This window comes from Malania oleifera, chromosome 6 (genome assembly GCF_029873635.1).
Source record: "Malania oleifera isolate guangnan ecotype guangnan chromosome 6, ASM2987363v1, whole genome shotgun sequence".
NCBI classification, from domain to species: Eukaryota; Viridiplantae; Streptophyta; class Magnoliopsida; order Santalales; family Ximeniaceae; genus Malania; species Malania oleifera.
The window spans coordinates 23,318,387-23,339,103 of record NC_080422.1 but is presented as its reverse complement, the minus strand read 5'-3'; positions in this window follow the sequence as shown (position 1 = coordinate 23,339,103).

The window sequence follows — 20,717 nt, the reverse complement described above, 5'->3', positions numbered from 1 at the left end:
TTTTTTTTTTTTCATAGTTGAATTTTAAGAGCCAGTCTAGTTGTAGAAAATAGTTTTTATTTTCAATATTTAATTTTCCAAAGAATTATAATATTCAAATTTATTTCTAGTTTCCAAAATTCGTATTAAAAAGTTAAAAATTAAAATTTTCTTTTTTTCTTTCTAGATTTGAAAATAATTACAATAAAGACAACTTACTTTCAATTTTTCAAAGGCTATATAATATGAATTTGGATTTAAATTTGTGAAAATTTGAAATAAACTCAATATAATTTTATACTATATGTTTTTTTAAATCCGTAAAATCCAAACATACTCAAGATTAGAATTTGATGTTGTTGAGAATTCCACTTGTGAGTTTGTCCCACACGAAAAAAATTGAGTGGATGATATGTACTTTATATATATGGTTGGGCCCAAGACCCAACAGACTTAAGTTTTTGAGTGAAGTTGGTGTTCACTCATGGGCTCTTCCAGTGCTAACAAGTGGTATTAGAGTCGACGGTTCGTAATTTTGGTTGAGCGACATCATAAAAAGTCGAGATGTGAAACTAATTCTCCTGATGTGCTAACAGTTCGAGGACCAAGTGTGGCCGAGACCAATAAGGATCATCTAGGCTAGGGATGGATCGATCCAAATTAGGTCAAGACATGGAATGCAATATGACGCACGTAATGTGCTAGTGGTAAGGTCCACTTGAGCAATTGTTGGGGAATTAGGCTTACTCCCATAAGGGATATGGTTTCTGTTCAAGGGGTAGTAGTTGGAACTCACAAGATTGGAAAAATTAAGTGGATGATGGGTACTTATATACATGGTTGGGCCCAAGACCTAATAGACTTAAACTTTTAGGTCAAGTTGGTGCTCACTCATGTATATCAAGCCTGCTCATGGGCTTCTCCAGTATCAAAATCGACGGTTCGTAACTCTAGGTGAGCGACTGATGGGGATTGGTAACTATTAACCAAATTGGTCACATCCAGTTTTGATAATGACAAATACTCTTGATACTGATGGTTGTACTAAAGCTTGCATGCAGGTTCACTATGCACGTGTATTCGGACTGAAAGACATATCATGATGGTGTGCGGTGTTCGTGCCAAAGAATGAAGTTTTTTGTGTTGTATTTGCATTTATCTTTTATTTTCTTCATTCTAGGATGTAATATTTATTATGGACTGTACACCCTATGACCTGTAATATTTTGCATCATGCATGATAGGTAGATATGCTCAAATCAACCCTAGTTAGACTTTAGGTACCTACACAGACCTTAGAAAAACCTTAGGGACCGAATGACCTTAGGGCACCCTTGGTCTACCGACGCCAAGTTTTTGGGCGTACTTGAAAAGACCTTAGGTCCCAAGACATATGCACTAATGAGTCCCCATTATCATTTTCATATCAGGGGAATTAAATTTGGCAAAAATGGACTTAAATTGAAAATCTTAAGAGGCGTGTAAAATGACTCGGGCGACCGAACAAGTTAATATGTTGACTTTGTGTTTAGGCACCCGAACCACTTTTGAGTATATCTTCCTCAGGCACCCGAATCTATGTCAGGTTCCTTTTCAACTACTCGGGCGCCTGAACGATCACATTCAAAATGGGCTCGGGCGACTGAATTGGTTAGTTTGGTTAACCGAACTTGGAACTGGGCACCCGAACCTACGAACAAAATGCTATTGACTTTTGTTCAGCCGACCGACCCTTTCTTTGGGCACCTGAACCATTAAAAACTGATTTTCAGAGTGAGTCTGTTCGGGCACCCGAATCTCTTGGGTTAAAATATTTTTTACTGATTTTTAAATGGGGTAAACTGGGTTAATTTTCTTAATAGCTTTTAAAACAAATTTAATTATCCCCATTGAGTCCCCCAATGATCAAAAATTTCTTCTTGCCTATAAATACTTGTTCATTTGTCATAATTTGTAAGGATTAACAATTTGATTAAGGCCAAAATTGTCTCACTTTCAAAAATCTCTTTTTAGCATATACTACTCCCAAACACTCATACACTCCATTTTTCTTGATCTTTTAAGTGTTGTCAGTATTTCTTAAGTGATTGTGCTTAATCTTCCTTGCTAGTACTCTCATTTACTTTATAGTTTGATTGATTTTATTTGAGAGTATAGCATTAAGTTCTTCCACTGATTTTATTTGATAAATCTTGTATGAAAAGATTTAGAAGGTTGTGGTTCTTGCATTGTCATTGTAAGACACCTAAGCCTATATTTTTGTGTGCAAAAATCATTTTCAAAGTTTGCATTCAAACACTCCTTGTGCTTAGTACATTGAGAATATCTTGTTGAGTTTGTTTGAATCAACTAGCTAGCATATTTGAAACTTTGATATGATATTGTGATATTCAAACATAGTGTTTCAAACCTTGCTTAGATACACACTCTAGATCTTGATTGATTATCATACATGATTAAGTGTTTACACACAGTTGAGCACTGAGCATATTTACATATCATACGTGCTTGCATTATTGCTTGAGCTATACTGGTGAACATATCTGTTTGTAAAGAAGCATATTTCCGCGTACGAAAATTTCATATCATTTCTTGTATTCCAAGCGTGGGCCTGAAGAGGGAGACTGGCCCTGTTGAATAGTCCCGGATTGGCTTAGACCCGATTAGGAAAGTTAGGTGAGTCATCCTGGTAAGGTGTGTTGGTTGAGGTCAACCCCTTGAATTGACCTAGTTGTAATCGATGCCGCTCCACCCATTAAGTGAATAGTAGTGGAATCCTTGTGCTAGTGTGGCCAAGGCGGAGACGTAGGCAGTATTGGTCAAACCCCGATAACATATCGCGTGTATTGTTTACTTTTCCGCACTTTACTTTTATTGCGCATGTACATTTACTTATTGATCACATAGATTGGCCCTAGGTTCCGTAATACTGCTGTTAAACCAATTGACTTAGGCGATAATTTTTTTAAATACCCAATTCACCCCCCCCCCTCTTGGGATTACACTAAAGCTAACAGCAACCACTCCCTCTTTCCCTTTCGTTCGCCGACATGGTGACACGTGGACGACCCCCGGATGTCCACAATGCTTGATAACCATTGGAAGATCTTATGGAGATACTTGAAGATCTTATGGAAATACTTGAAGATCTTATGGAGATACTTGAATACTTTTTAGAATCAAGAAGCCCTGAGTTATGATTTTACAATTTTGAGACTCAAGACCCTTGTGGGTCCCACACAGATCTACTGGGTTCCATACGGCTACTCTAGGCCTCCCACAGCTTAGGCCTCCCTTTTGACTTTATTTCATTTAATTAATTGCATTGAGTTATGTTAGGTATTTAATTTGTGTTAAGTATTTAATTTGTGAGAGATTTGTGTGAGTTCCCTAAGTGAGTCAACTCACGTGACTGTATGGGACGCTTAGGTCATTTATCACTAGGTCTTTCTTTTCCCCTATATATATTGCAATTGTAAACGCTGGAAGGTAGCCAAGTAATATTATTGATTGAATAAAGGTTCTTCCTTTTGAAAGTTCAGAGCTTTGTTCTAATCCTTGTGGTTGAGTGACGAGAGGCTACGACGTTCTCCCTGGAGATCAGTTGGTGTGAGACCAACAATCTATCTATCAAGTTATCCAACATCTACCCATCACATCTATCCGTCACATCCTTCCATCTTTGATTGTCTCACGCCCTCCGCACACGATGAACAACAAGCAGCAACCTTTACACCGATTCACCACGATCTCGACGAATTTCTTAGTTTGATTCACATTTGTTGATCATTGGTAAGTTATCTAGAGGAGCCACCTGGTAATACTCAACCTAACCCATCCATAACTTTGGTACCATCTTTGTTTAAGATCCCATAAGTCCCCGTTTCACAAAACCCCTAAAAATCCCATTTTTATTCAGTTCCTTCGCTGCCAATCAACTAAATACCTCCAAACTTGAAATTTCTCACTATTTATACACATACTTGCTTGTCAACTGTGGGATATGATTGTGATAACATTGATTTATTTTCTTGAATGATTGAATGGTATTTTCATGGAATATAACTTGACTATCTTGTGAAAGAACCACCTGGGATTGAATTTGAATATGATTATATACCTTTTTTAAAATCATTGGACCGCATGATAAAGCATGATTCATTTTGCTTATGTTTGGTTGATTGAATTCTCATTTTAAAGTCTTTTTCATGTATGTGATTGAGAGTTGAAACCTATAGGACTAGGTCACGCATCCCCGTCCTACATCATCTTGGTATCAGAGCCTAGGTCTGATTAGGTGAACCTTCTAAGTCCCAACATCTTCATTGTTTGTCTTCCAAATTGATGTACGATTTTCACTATCAAAACCTTCCCATCTTCAAAAGCCCTAAACACAAAAGTTGTGGGAAATTTTCTTAACTTTGTTTTTGACACTAGAATCGCCCTATTTAGAGTTCTGTAACAAAAGTTATGCCCCAAATACTGAAGGGTGTTCGCGGCAAAAAATCCATTAGCAGCTTTCAGGTTTCTAGAAAAAATGGGTGACGGTTTTGCCCAAGCCAACCCACCTATATTCATAATTTTGGATATTTGGAACATAGTTTGGTTAGGTTTACATTTGACCCTACTTTGTGTGACCAAACACCATTCCAAGGGCTTCCCTAGTGCGTCCAAATCCTTGTCCAACCCTTAGGATGTCTACTTAAGTCAAGAATCCTTACCGAGGTCGTAGGATTAGTAATGAAAGAGGACCACCTATGCCTCTTAGAGAGAGACCTCCTCTCCTTCCACAACAGCGATTGAATTGTTAAGATGACTTTGCTAGGAGACCCCCACGTCATGAGACCTATGCCCAACATTGGGATAATGAAGACTATGACGTTGATGAACTTCATGTTAGGAGACCTAACCATCGTGATCCATACAAGGATGTAATGAGGATAGAAGCACCCACCTATGATGGACAAAAGGATCCTAAAGTCTTCCAAGATTGGTTGACTGGGATGGATGCTTATTTTGATTGGTGTACTATGACTGACCCTCCTCGGGTTATGTTTGCAAAAATGCGATTAACGGGGCAAGCCAAGCTCCATTGGATAAATGTCGAAATCATTGACCCATTGAGTATTGGGATCTAATGAAGGACAAGTTAAGAGAGAAGTATGAATCCCTTAGTTATAGAGAGCATATTATAGATCAACTTTATAGTTTGTGTCAAGGTAGTATAATTGTGTCAGAATACATGAGTCAATTCGATGAGTTGTCTATAAGATGTGATGTCTATGAGATTGATAGTCAATAGATGTAGAGACCTGAATAATTATAGTGATTAAATAATAGGAGGAGGAGAGAAGGAAATTGAATTTGGAATTCAACAGGGGTCACGTTGACGAACATAGCACGTTTTTCGATGAACATTCTTGATGAGATCGTTGACTGGGACACGTGTCTCGTCAACAAGAAGATATCGAGAGGCTATTTTCAGTTTTGAATTTCGTTGATGAAAAATAAGCGTTCGTCGACGAAATCTCTTCGTGACCTCGTTGATGAAGTGATGTGACTCGTCAATGAGTGTAGATGTATAAATAGTCTAAACTTGATTTTTCTTTCAGAAATCACGCGAAGAACCCTCTCTCTCTCTCTCTCTCTCTCTCTCTCTCCTCCCCGTCTCTCCTCTCTCCCGAACACCGAATTCGACGGAAAAGAATAAAATCCATCCCGCCAAAGGACACTGTGGCTCTTCTCTCTCCACAAGAGAAGGGGGCTCACAGCTCTCCCTAAAACGCCCACCCATCTCTCGCCGTCGCGAGTCCTAATACCCTCACCATGCGAATCCCCACACTCGAACTGTATGCACCAATCAATCCACGTACGAAGCTCCCTCAGCTCTCCCCTCATCCCGCCTGCCTGCACCTCAAGCCTCCAAAAGCGGGCACCGCGAAAGACACAAAATCGATACGCTCTCGTCAGAACCTGCCCCCCCATCAAAATGATAATGGAAGGAAAGCCATCCCCAATTAAGCCCCAACAGAAAGCGCAACATCTCAAAACAGGAAAAAAACTCACTAACCTCTCATAACAATAAATCGAAAGCATCGCTCCCGGCATCTCAAACCGAGACAAATACCACAAGGGCTCCTGTCCCTCTCGATTCATGCCATACGCACTCGACCGGTCGAGCCTGGAGCTCGCAACCATTACTACTCTCCTATACCGTGTGCCACAGGGAACGTCGATCTAAAGCGAAAAGACAAAGTCACAAAAACAAACGGAGTACTCGCCCTCACCTCGTCTTCCCACCACAAAAACAAGTCCCCTGCACATCATCTACTCACGCTCGTGTCTAATCTCCTCATCAGGCGCAAAAAGTCACGGGTACGAGGGAGACAACAGGTCCCGAGGAGGAAAGTAAGCAATCTTCTCGCTCGAAAGGCAACGAGCGCAAATAAGGTATCCCCATTCAAAAGCAACGGAGTCAAACATCACAATGCGCAGTCCAAGAACAACTATTTCCAACATCAAAAGTCGGAGCCAGTCCGCTTCACGAGCGGGATAGACACAAAAGCGCCCGAAAAAAATCATCAGCCGTCACAAAACAAAATGAATCAGCACCGCATCAAACAATCAAGAAATCAAGAAAAACCGATCGTCCACGCGGAAAAATCCACAAAAGGTAAAGAGGTCAACGAATCTCCTAACAAGCTAGGTGGAGAGGTAGAAACGGGGGTCATCTCAGCTTATACGAACGGGACAACCAATCCCGGCGGCAATCACAGAAGCGGCTCCCCACTACGGGGCCACACTCTTCCTCCATCCTGAGGCCATCTACCCCATTCCCCACTCTCACAATTGTCTCCCTCAGAGCAGGCGTCACAGCTTCAACAAAACTCCAACCTCTCGGCCGCTGGGCCGTCGGTTCAAAAAAAAACCTTCATACACTACAATGCTAATTATCACCTCAATATCAGACCAAGAGCCTCCAACAGAAACCTGCCCGAAGCTCACTCCGGACACAAAAAGCAAACAAATCAATAATCTCTCCTCAAGCGTACACTAAAACGGCATCAAAGCTTGCGGCTCCAATCTCCTCATCTTAAAAAGTTCTGCGTTGCAAACTCTCACAAATCACAATCAGTTCATATAGGACCTCAGGAGCACAAATGAATTGGGTCCGAACATCCGGCATGGGTTAACTCCGATCGCAACCGGGGGTTACGGAGCGCATCCTGTAAAAAACCTCAGTTGCACTCCCTGGTCGTCAATGACACGAAGACTGCATAATCGGTGCGTCCAATACACCTCAATCTGGAATCGCAAGGAAACTCTCAACTAACTCAAAAATACCGTCAGTCGAACTCGCTCCCCGCTCCGAAACAACTCCAACTCAGAACAGCATTAACTAAATCAAACAGGAAAAATCTCGCGAAATTAGTCCCTCGAGCTCACCAACGAAGAACCTAATCTCCTCGTGTCTCCAATCATCTCGGACCAACTCTCCCCAGAAAATCGTGCCGCAGAATGCCCTGGTCCCACGCGTCGCGCTCTCACACGTCAAAAGACAGCGGATCGGTCAGAAGCCATGAAAGACGGACCTACCCACCCAATGACCTCTTGCCATTCGCAACTACTCATCGGAGCCCACTCCACACGACTCTCTCATTCCCACCACATCGCGAACCCCACCTACAGATCCTCTCACTGATAACTCACCTGATCTCCTCCCCCTCCCCGCAACTCAACAAAACCTCGAAATATTCCGATCCCAGACAAAGACTGGCTAAACCCCAGCACACCCAGATCTCACTCCCGCAACTCAATGCAATGCAACCATAACACTCCCTTCTCGGGTCCTCCCCCCTGCCTGCTCTCACAGAAATCTCCACAAACACCAGTAATTCTGCCGGATGCCGCGAAAAAACAACCGACAAAAACAGGAAACTCACCTCTCCTTCGGGCCTAACCGTCAAACACCTCATATCTCAACGCCGAGTCAGAACAGAAAGCGAACAAACCTCCGCAACAATACAGCGCTCAAAAAGAAACTCTCTCAGCGGTCTCGAGAACTCCGAGCGTTCAGGAACAGAACTAAGTGCTCAACCGCAAAAACATCGCCGAGAAAATGAACGAATGGACAACCGGCTCATCCACGAAAAGAGAAAAAACCAAAGTGCTTGAACCAGAAAATGGGCGTGAGAAAAAAAGCCGACGTCACTTAGCTCTCGCCCCAAAACAAGTCGCACTCTCTGAGAAAACAGATAGACTAGCACGCACCTCCAAAACAAGCGCTCACTGCTCAAAATAAAGTCGTCGTCAGGACAACTCACCACTACACAAGTAAGGTCTCATGGGTAATTCCAATACCGGCTGAATCTTATCCCAGTCACGCAGAGCTACACTACCGTCTACTAGCTCAAATCCTGCAACCAACGCCGAAATCTCTCTCTCTCTCTCTCTCTCTCTCTCTCTCTCTCTCTCTCAAATGTTCGTCCCCTCTCCTTTCTCTCTAAGATTTTGGGCCGATCTCTTGCCGGTTCGACGATCCGAGGCCGCCATGATGCTCCTGGGAAGTTTCTCTTCAAGTTTGCTGGAGTGGATCGTTGGTGGGGTTAACTTGGACACCATCCCAAATTCAAGGTAAGACTTTTTATTTAACATTTGGCTTTCCTATAGTTGTAGAAAATGTTGTTAGCTTTGGTGTATTCCCAAGAGGGGGGTGAATTGGAATTTTAAAATTTATTCCTAGGTTTAGCTAATCTAATAGTAGTATATTCGCAACCTAGGGTCTGTCTATACAGTTCCAAATACGCAGATAAATATAACGTGTAGAAATTAAAATCATGTGCAGCATTCACCAGTTATAACATTCATGTGCAGAAATGTAAATTGCTGAAAGATAAAAAGTGCACACAAGATATGTTATCAGGGTTCGACTAACTGTACCCACGTCCCCGCCTCTAACTTATAAGCCTGAGAATTCCATTAATGCTTACTTAACGGGTGGAGCGGCACCAATTACAACTAGGTCAATCAGCATAGGGATGACCTCAACCTTTACAACCAGGTTAATTAGCGGGGCTGACCTCAACCTACACCTTACCAGGATGGTGCACCTAACTTTCCTAACCGGGTCTAAGCCAATCTGGGACTATTCAATAGGGCTAGTCTCCCTCTTCAGGCCTGTTCCTGGAAATACAACAGTATTTTTCTCAGTCAAGTTGGTACAGTGTTTGTGCTTTCATGTAAAGTAGATATGTACCCAATATGCGCAAGTAATAATCAATCTACACCATACATGTAAGAACTATAAGCTCAGTGGTATATGTGTGCAATCTACACTCAATATAATGACTTTATCTAATCAAACACAAAAGTGTTCAAGCAAGCTAATCTTTGAAAGCAAAGTATATGAAATCTCAATATCAACTTAGTGTTTCAAAGATGCTGGGAATATTATTCAAACGAACTCAAAAATATTTTCTTAAATTGTATCAGACACAAAAGTTGTTTGAAATCTAGTTTTGTAAAATATTTTGCACATAAAAATAAAGGTATAGGAATCTTGCAATGACAATGCAAAGATCCTTAAGCTTATAAGTTTATCCCAACACAAGATTTTGTCAATAAAAATATATGGGATAAACTATGCCAAACTCCCCAAAATCAATATCAAATATTCAGCAAGACAATGAGAGTATTAACAATACCTAATAAACACTAGCACAAAAATATACTCACAATGCTAAGATGTATCAAGGGAATGAATATATGAGAGTATTTGGAGTGGAATAGGCAAAAATGGATTTTTTGAGATTTAGATGATATTTGCTAATTGTTTTGCTAATCTCATTGCTAATCATTCCAAATGAAGGGGTATATATAGACTTTCCCATAAATATGACCGTTAAGGACACAAATTGAATAATTATAAAAGTTTTAATATTATTTAAATAAATTAACCCCATTTAAAAATATTAACTGCAGTAAAAAATGAGGGGCAACTCGAGAGCACTGGTCGACCAAGGTGACTTTGGTTGACTGAAGTGCTTGAAGTTCGGTCGACAGGGCATTAAATGACTTGTGAGTTTGGTCGATCGGCCTTGTAAGTTTGAAGGCGATTTTCCCATTTTTCGAGGTTCAGTCGACCAAGAAGATTTTGAACTAACTCGATCGGTTAACCAGACCATTGAGTTCCCGTACGTGGGAACTCTGTCAATTAGGTCGTTGCAATGTAATATGGCCACAGTCGAGTAGGTGGTTAGTAAATTTGACTCCTGAGGAGTTTGATCAACCGGGGTCAAATTGAACTGTAAGAGTTAAGTTGACCGGGTTATGGTCGGCCTGTTAACCCAGCATTGGTTCGGTTGATCAGGCATTTTTGTACAGGGAAGTTCAGTCGACCGAGTGTGCACATTTAGTGCATTTCGGTTCTGTTTAAGCCAACAATCACCCAATTCAAATGACTAAACATGAGTGAGTGTCCTAGGGTCATTCTAGGTCATTTTAGGACACCGAAAAAATCCGGCGTTGGTTGACCGAAGGGTGTTCCCTAAGGTCCATTTATGGTCTTGATTGTGTGTAGGGACCTAGAGTCGTTCTAAGGTCTTTGAGCTTTGTAGTTCCTATATGCATGATATGCAGATTATTACAGACCTTTTCTTAATTAAGATTATAGACCCAAGTAGAAATTACAAAAAATAAATTATAACTAGGGTCTTCAAGGTCTTCATTTTCCTTCGGGTCTCCGAGTGCCATCAGATGATATTGCCAAGATAAACCTGCACATCAACTCGGAAGACATTAAATGCTTGAGTATTTGTCATAATCAAAACAAGGTATGACCCATAGGGTCAACAAATGTAGAACTCGAAGAAATACTAAAGTTTTGTTTAGGGAGATGTTGTTTTCAGGGTGTTGAGCTGGGAGCCTTGCGAGTGTAGGACTAGTCATATTAGGGGATTTTTAGTAGTCAGGTAAGGGAGTAAACTAAAGTAGTAATTTTTCATGAAAATTATTATTATTTAATAGCAGATTAATTTTCAGAAGGCATGTATTATATATGAGCATATTTTGTGAAAATGTATATTTGGGAAAATACTACTATTATACAGGAAAAAATATATTTAGTAAGAAATGTCAGGAAATGTGATTTCAGAACAGAATTCATGATTTTATTCAGTCTGTGTGACATGAATATTATTTTACACATTTTGTATTATGTTAAGTCAATTTTATAGAAAAAGCATGTTTCAGTTATTTTCTAGAATAACATGATAATACAATAAACTATGATTTTAGAATACATGATAAACAGTACATTTATTCATATCAGAATGTATGTTATGTTCGGCGCAAGATCGTGATTGATAGCCAGCGCAAGGCCATAGTTATTCATGTTTTCGGTGCAAGGCCGCAATTATGAATGTATTCGACATAAGGCCGTAATTATTTATGTTATTACAGAATTTAGAAAAATGCTATCAATCTATTTATGTTAAAACACTATATTATCATGTATTATATGTTATTAGAACTCGGATGATAGTTCAAATCAGTTATCAAGAGCTCGGGACCGTAGCTATACAGTTCAGTTCAGTTCAAATTTGTGCTAATCGCCCTTACTAGTAGAGGGGGTGGGAGATGGATAGTTGATGTGGCTTTCAGTGTAGAGTTGTAGACGTCCACTTAGCAGTCTAAACCAGGGTGTGGCGGGCCCATAGTACTTACAGACATTTTTGACTTGGTAGTGGTTGGGTCCCGCCTTCAAGCTGCACAACCCATCATGGGGGGTAATACATGACATCAGCTAGCTATTCATCCTGGGTAAATTTTGGAATTACTAGTTATATCAGATGTTTTTATGAACAGTGAAATACAACATGATTTAGTAAAACTATGAAATTGTATGTTTACTTAGTTATGATATTATCAGTGTTTTCAAGCATGTAACATGTACTGTATATTTATTATAGAACTAAATATTCACGTTGCCACACAACTGTATTTAATTTATTTCCCTTACTAAGAGGTGTCTCATCCTAGGTTAAACCATTTCAGGGAACCCAGAAAGACAAGTGAGCCAAGCCCGCTGTTGAGGCATTTTTTACTATCCTGCTAGGAGGATAAGTTTTGAGCTAGGATCAGCTGGTTTTTGGTATTGGATCCTAGTTTTTTCTTTTGGTGATTTTGAGGATTGTATATTTACACAACATATGGTGGAATGTAGGTAACTTTGGTATATTATATTTTATGGTTGGGTGGATGAAATTTATGTTTATTGCTACTTAGGTTTTTGTTGTGTATGACAGGTGCGTCCTCGTTACCCACGGGTTCGGGTTGACTTTGTTATGTTTTAAGTTAATGATAATTAATATGGTTGATTATGTAGTAAATTAGGCAGGTCGTTACAACAGACCTCCCGATTTTGCCTAAGATTAAAGCTTGAACTTAGGAGAAAACTATTCCTATATCACATTGAGTCCCTTGGACATGCCTATAATTTAGCTTATGACTTTGAGAAAATAACTAAAGGGCCCATGGGAAAATAGTTTTCAAATGAGCCACACTCTCAAAGAGTAGCAAACTACAACTAGTCCCAACCAGCACAATTAGATCTAGTCACCTCCCGAGAGAGTAATTCCATAGTCCATCAACCTATGGACAAAGGAAAATTACCCATGAACTTGGCGCTTGATAGAAAAGATGGTGATAAAAATAAGAAGGAAAAGAAATAGACCTTTTGTGAAACCTTGAACACCATAAGTAAAAAAGCTCTGTGAGTAGGAGAGTCAAGATACCAAGGTAGTGTCGGTGGATGTTCCTAAGGAGACTGAAATACCCCTTCCTGAAAAAGAAACACCCTTAGAAGTATCATCTCTACCTTCTGAGTTTAAGGATGTCCTATCTGAGCCACCTAGTAAGTCATCTCCCATGACAAAGCTTTCACATGTCACAGATCATAGAGTGAACCCGATAGAATATGAGGAGTTGAAACTAGTGTATGAATTGAAGGAACCTAACTTTGTTCAAAAGAGTTTAGGTACACTTAACTACCCTACTTTCCCTAATCCCCCAAAAAAAAAACACTTTGAGCCCGTGCATCCATAATAGAATAAACAGCAAGATTGTCATCAAGAATAGGTTTCCAAAAATCATTGTTTCCAATAGGGATGTGAAGCTCATGGGTTACTTCTTGAAAGCCTTGAGGACCATGTTAGGCACCAGGCTTAAATGTCCTAGTGCTTTTCACCTGCAAACCAATTGGCAAGTTGTGGTAGTTAACAAGAGCCTTAGTAGCCTATTGAGATGTTTCATAGTTGAACACTTCATAACTTGGGGTTTATGCCTTCCCGTGGCCAATGTTGCATTTAGTTGTTCAGAAAGCTTTGAGAGATGATTTTCAATTCTTGGTATAATTTGATTTCATAGACCATGTATTTATAGGCTTAGAAAGGGTCTTATTCGTGCTGTCCAAGATTACTTGGAGTGTCCCTCAAGTTTCTAGAAAGTCTGGGGCGCAAGAAATATAAATTTGAAATTAAAACATTAAAGAAAATATAGCCGTTGTCGAGGTTCGGTTGCCTAAACTATAAGTTTAGTCGCCTGAGCCTTCAGTGCATTGTTTTATTTTTCTGTTGAAAATAGCATCAGGAGCTTGAGGTCCAACTTCAGTTGCTTGAGATCCAACTTCAGTCACTTGAGGCTACATTGCCTCTTCAGAATTCTTTTAGGAAAATCTTCAGTCGCCTGAGGTTTATTCCTCAGTCGCCTAAATAGATTTTAAAAAATATATTTTTCTCTTTGTTTTCAAAACCCTTGGCTTTCTTGCTTTCTTACATTTAAAATATATTTTTCAAGGTTTCTAAAATAAGGTCTCTAAGTCCATTTTATCCCCTAATGAGCTTCATCTCATCCAAAATGATATTTAGAGTTGAAGTACTTACATGAAACTTCCTAAAACTTAAAAACTCTTTTGTTTTTTGAAGTCTTCATGAATATCCTTTCTTTTTCCTTGAGCTTGATCATTCTTTGAGCTTCATTTGCTTTAACTATCTTGATTCTCCTTGAGCTTCCACTTGATCACTTTGTAAATGTAGTTTGACTTTAAGCACTTGGTGATCTTTGGTCATTCTTTCTTAATCTTTTTGAACTTGTCATTTTAGAGTTCCTGAAATCGCATCACTTGAACACGAATTAGTTAAACCATCCTTTATTTGTTACCATCAAAACAAGATGTGAAAGCCTTGTTAGGCCAATAAGTATAGTTGGTTTACGGAATGCAAAATAGTCATTTATACTACTTGGCATTCTTAGTGAGATTAATCTTGTTTAGTATAAGCAGTTCATATCATCTAAGCTATAATTCAAATCGATATGGGGAGCATACAAAATCTATTCTATCCTATTAGGCTCTCCAACATGTCTAGCTTAGATATGTTTTAAATGTATTGTGGCATGTGCTTAAATGTGTTGTTCTTATTGCAAATCATAATTTGAAATATGTTATTTTTGCCACAGTCATCTATTTTACCATATGATCCTTGTTTTGAATTGTCTAATATATTTAGGATCTTTGTGGTTTATTTTTTTGGTTATTTTATGAATTGTGCTTAAATGCCCAACTAGAAAAATGTTACCTGCTTGTGTGATCTTCATAGTTTATTTTCCAGCAAGCATCACCCCCAGCACTTCAAGATAATATCAAAAGGGGGATATATATATATTTCATGGCAAGAAACAATCTTACATGAGACATATTTTGTTTCTTGCTTGTGTGTTAAATTGCTATGCCTAGAATTTTTTTTTTTGAATAAAAAAAGGGGAGTTATACTTTCAAATATTAAATTAAAAAGGGGGAGTTATATTTTCAAAATCTTATATCAAAAAGGGGGAGTGCCATTTTAAGGTAAGATTTTCTCTTTTATGATCCACTATTTTTTCTTAGCTTAACCCTTTTGCTGATGCCAAAAAGGGGAAAGAGAGAGCAAGATGATAAAATTTCTGAGTTATATATTGCATGTCACATGTATGTGCTTCATTGTCAAAACTAAATGATCCATCTTTAATGTCTTCTTCACTTGATATGCCTAAGTTGTATTAAATATTGTTAAGATATGCATATTCTTAGGGGAGCCTTTTCAGGCTGAACCTGTTTTGCTGTTGGGTGTTTGTCATCATCAAAAAGGGGGAGATTATTGACTTTTTGAGTTTTTTCCTTGTTTTGATGCTAATAAAGCACTTGAAACTAATGTATGTGGCTAGTACTTGAACATGTTAATAATTTAGAACACACACATGGAAAAGGGAAAAGGAAGCCGGAAAGGACTTAGAGCTCACATTCACTTGGCAGATTCCATAAAGAACAAGAAGAGCAAAAGAAGATTGAAGACATTATTTGTTTTTAAATTGTATATGTATTTAGTGTGTGATTTGTAATAATTGCATGGCATGCATGATAAGAATGACAAGCTCAAAAAGCATAGATTGACCTTAGGTCCTCAAACATCTCATGAAAAATTCCCTTAGCTAAAATGTCATACCTATATAAATAGGGATTAAACTTATTAGGTCAAAGTTGGGCTTACCTTGATTTTTCAAGGAGCTCGATTGACCGACCCATGGTGTTATAAATGTCTCGGTCGACCGACCAGGTCAAAAGTCAATTATTTGACCTGGCTCAGGCGACCGACCTATATTTGAACCAATCCTTCATGGTCGACCGAACCTTAGACTTGACCTTTCTACCTGCCCCAACTGACCAAACTTTTAGTTCAAATTTGCCTCGGTCAACCGACCCTCAAGAATCGCTAGACCGAACCCGTGCCTAGGCGATCGAACCTATGAAGGTTTGGAATATCACCTTGGCTTGATCGACCGACCCTTTAAGACGGTTGACCGAACCTCTTGGGTTGGGTCATTTTTAAGCACTTAAACATAATTATTTTTTGATTAAACAAATTCTAAAATGCCCAATATGTCCCTAACGGTTAGATTTTCCCTTAGGTCTATATATACCCCTTCATTACTCAAATTTTAACATAAGATTAGATTGAAAATCCTTCGAAAATATTTTTGATTTTTTCATTCATTTATACTCTCCCATACTCATTACATTGAAAATCTTTTCAAGAACAAATTTATTTGGGCATTTATTTTTCACAACAAATATTATTTATCCTCATTTGTTCTTATTTTTTAAAATCATTCCTTAAGAGTATAAGTCGAATTTCTCCACATATTTCTTTGATAAATATCTTGGGAGAAATATTTTTATAGTTTGTGAATCTTTAGCATTTCTATTGCAAGATTGATAAAGCTTATCTTGCCTTTCTTGCAAGAATTCGTTTTTGGGCATGACTCTAAAATCTCTAATACTTCATTTTGAAAAATATTTTTGCAGATTGCGTTTGAGAATTTGAAGATCTTTGAAGTATACTTTGTATATTTTTTTTTAGCAAAGATCATTTATTATTATTTGGGCATAAATTAATTTGAGTGCAAAATTCTAGGTTCTCCTACACTTCATTTGAAAATTATTTTTGGAAGAAAATTTTTATTTAGGTTTGCATCTTTGAAGTGTTTTATCATATACATCTAACTCAAAGATTGCATACGTTATTTTGACAAAATCACAGTCTCACATTGAGCTTGATTTCATATCATACGTGAGTGTATTTGTGCATATTGATGTATCCATAAACTTTTGTTAGAAGCCATTTATTTGTACACAAATATTTTATTAGTTGTATTCCCGACGGTGTGGTAAAAAAAAATTGAGTAGTGAAACACGCACACAATGACATGTTCACTACTTGTATTAATTAAGACCATCATTACTAAACAAAGCAAATTAACACAATTAGCATTCAAGTTGGTGAATCATGCACTAGTTGTCCTTCCAACATGCCTAAATAATAATAATAATAATAATAATAATAATTTGCCTAAAAAAGAAGTCAAGGTATGGACATCAAAACTCTAGAGAGAAAATGTTTCTAAAGTAAAAGAAAAAAATAAAGCGCATGCAAAGGAAGCGGAAATTGTGTTCATGTCTATTCCCACTGGTTAACTAACTCAAAATGGGATAATTTATATGGGTAGTTGAGATTTATGAGGATGGTTTGGTAAACAAGAGATATTAAAAAAACAAAATTACTACTTTAAAAATACATTTTTGAAATATATATGCAACACATCGAATTATGTCAACTAAAAGTCAAAGTTCAATATGTAAATTCTAGGTAATAGTATGAGTTTACATGGTAAATATTTCTTATTATAATTATTTCGAGTATTTCATTATGATGTTAGACTAATATTTCATGATAATATTTTGGGAAAGAAGTGAATAAACGGAATTCTAATCTCTATCGTGGGTACAAAGAATATTACATCCTCTATTAGACATAGAAAATTGCTATTGATTATTATGACAAAAGAAAAATGGGTAGATGGGGAAAACAAATCAAGCTTACTGAAAAATGATGAGAGGGAAAAAAAGATAATTTTTTTTTTTAAACAATAATCAAAATATGCTAAATTTCAAATTAATTTTTATTACTCACTTTTTCTTTTTGTTTACCGAGTGGAGACCCATATGCATGTATGTATGTATACATAATTCTTTCTTCCATAAAAAAAAAAAAACAATATTCTTCACATGCAAAAGCCCATGTAGAAATATAACAAAAAAAATAAATATAATAAAAAAATTGACTAAAAGTGAAAAGACATACATTTCGTTGTTATGACAAGTAAATTTAAGTATGAGCTAATAAATATCAATCCTCTACATCTGTCAAATTCCTTATTGAACTTATATCAAATCTCATGATTTGAACAATCCTCTCTAACCTTACCAATCACATATTTAAAACAAACAAAATTATATGTGTGTGTGTGCTTGTGTTTGTATGCGATACAGTTAGATTTCTACTAAAAATATCTTATGCCTTGCGTAATTATTATTCATTTTAAGCAACCTTATAAAATATTTTTACATCTTCAATTTCTAAAGGGAAATAGATCTAAAAAGTTAAGAGGACTTGCCTATTGTAAACCTTCCTAAGATCCCTTTTACAAGTCAAATTAGCTTTCCAAAAATTCCACATCATCTCTAAAGCACCCAAACTTCTCACCATACAACTTTTCGAGATAATATCATTCTTGTCTTTGTCATTAATGGATCCATTTTCCTTGACATCTTGAAGCTTTAACATAGAAACAAACCCAAAATTCAATCATTTAACAAATATTTGCAATCCATAACACAATCTAAATAATGATTAATTATAGCATTGAAAAATCCTAAAAACTATTGCACAATCAATTAATGGAGATGTATATAGCTAGGTTGTAGCTTTGGGAAGAAAATCAAGAGGTATGAGAAATGGAGAGACAAATGGTTTATTTCCCAAGTAAATATGAAGAGACTCTTATCATTATCAATAGTCATGTGTAATTCTACTCTTAAATAAATGCTTGTTGAAGGATAATATTGATAATATGAAAGTTGTCATGTTAAAACTACCATGAATTTGACTTTAGTCTTTAAGTAGTAAGATTTAACCTTGTACTTGGAAGAATAGTAACTTTTTGCTACTTGCTTTCGTATTTACTTTAGAAAAGTTTTTTATGTTAAGGATACTTTCAATTAGAGGACATTTTATTTCACAGTTGCAACTTTTGTTTAGTACTCATCTTGCAGTTGGCAAAAAGGGTAGTATTCATTCTTATACTAATTAACCGAGCTTTGAATTAAGCATTGGAGAGGGCCCTAGAGGCTACTAGGCATATTCCAATCTCCTTTTTCTAGATTGCATATGATCACAACAAACTTGTTGGTATGAGGTTAAATTTTACGTCAACATTAATTTTTGTAATTGTCATGAATTACATCCTAAGGTTATACATACTCATGTAGTAAATCGAAAGAAAAAATACAAGAAAACAAGAAAAACATCATGATTTATTTGATTTGGCAACGCGGCTACAACCATAGTGTTAGCTAAACATAGCTTCGAAAGAATGAATAATTGTTGTATTTCCTCTTAATGAATGATTGTTGTATTTCGTCTTGGCTTCAAAGGGCTCTATTCATACAATTTAGATCACATACGAAACACATGGTCTAATTACATATAAGATAGATTTTACAAACATGTGTTATATAGGCTAATTTATACATGGTATATACACATGGTTAATTCATGCACTGTATGTGCACATGGTTTATTCATACACGGTATGTACATATGTTTAATACATACCATGCCTCAAAGGGCTCTATATATACAAGTTGGATCACCTATGGATCACAAAATCTAACTACATACGAGGTAGATTTTATAAGCATGTGTCATATAGGTTAATTCACACATGGTATGTATACATAATTAATTCATATATATTTATATATATGGTATACAAACACATGTATCTTGCTAGCATTCCCCCTCAAACTCAAGGAGGTAAAGAAACCAACTTGAGTTTAGAAACCAAGCGCTGAAAATGACTAGGATAGGAGTTGTTCACGGATGCATAGCGAAAGCACTCTCACATACACTCACGAATCAAACAAACAACCAATGCAATCACTTTATGATGAACTATTCTAAAGAAGCAAACACTCAATAATGAGAAGGACGGAAGCAACAATCAAAAGACACAAGATTTACATGGTTCGGCAATTTGCCTATGTCCACGGGAGCAACAACTCTGATTTTCACTATCAATTATGTCAAGTTTATATTAGGATTACAAATAATTGATTATATACAAACCCTAAAAGTATAGGAACCTTAGATTCTATCTAAACCATTCCTATAGCGATCACTAGAGGAAAAACTTTCGATTTACCTGATCTATTGGCTTCTCAGTTTGAATTTCATGAAGTTCGCTGTTAGAAACCATCGATGGTTTGGAGTCGAGAAGTAACACTCTACATTCTGCCTGAAACCGTCGATGGTTACAGCCTAAACCATCATTAGTTTGCCCTCTTCCTACAACCTTCTTTCTTGCTCTTGCTCCTCACTTCACGTAACTTTCTTGGTATATGTGTTCTACTTAGAATATGAGTCACATCCTTAACAATCTCTGCCTTGGCGAATATTCACCACTTAGGAAATCTTAAAGCATAACCACTGCTCCACCCAGGATAGTAGATTGGGTCCGTCTCCCGACTAGCACTTGGAGACATTGATCAAACCCAAGTAATGCTTGAACTTGTCCGTTGTGACTGGCTCGTCAGCATATCAGCTGTATTGTCAGATGTTTGAACCTACTTAAGTAGAAGTTCTCCTGAAGTAATTAGTTCCCTGACCTTGTGATACCGCACATCAATGTGCTTTGTCCTCACATAGTACACCTATTTCTTCGCCAAGTAGATGACACTCTGACTATCACACTACAGTCGAAATTCACCTTGCTGGACAACCAACTCTTTAACCAACCTCGTAAGCCACAACGCTTCCTTGACAGCCTTAGTCACTGTTATGTACTCCGACTCAGTAGTAGACAATGCTACGGGTGACTACACCATATACCTCCAATAAATATGTCTTCCCACAAGGGTAAATACGTACCCTGTGTAGTGACCCAAAAAATAATAAAAATAAGGAAATAAAGAAAAAAGGGATTTTTGGTTTGGTGTGGACCAACTGTCGACGATTTGGTGAGGGTGCAGAAAAACCATCGACGATTTTGTAGTTACCGAAGCTGGGTTAAAGGTAAAATGGATAAAA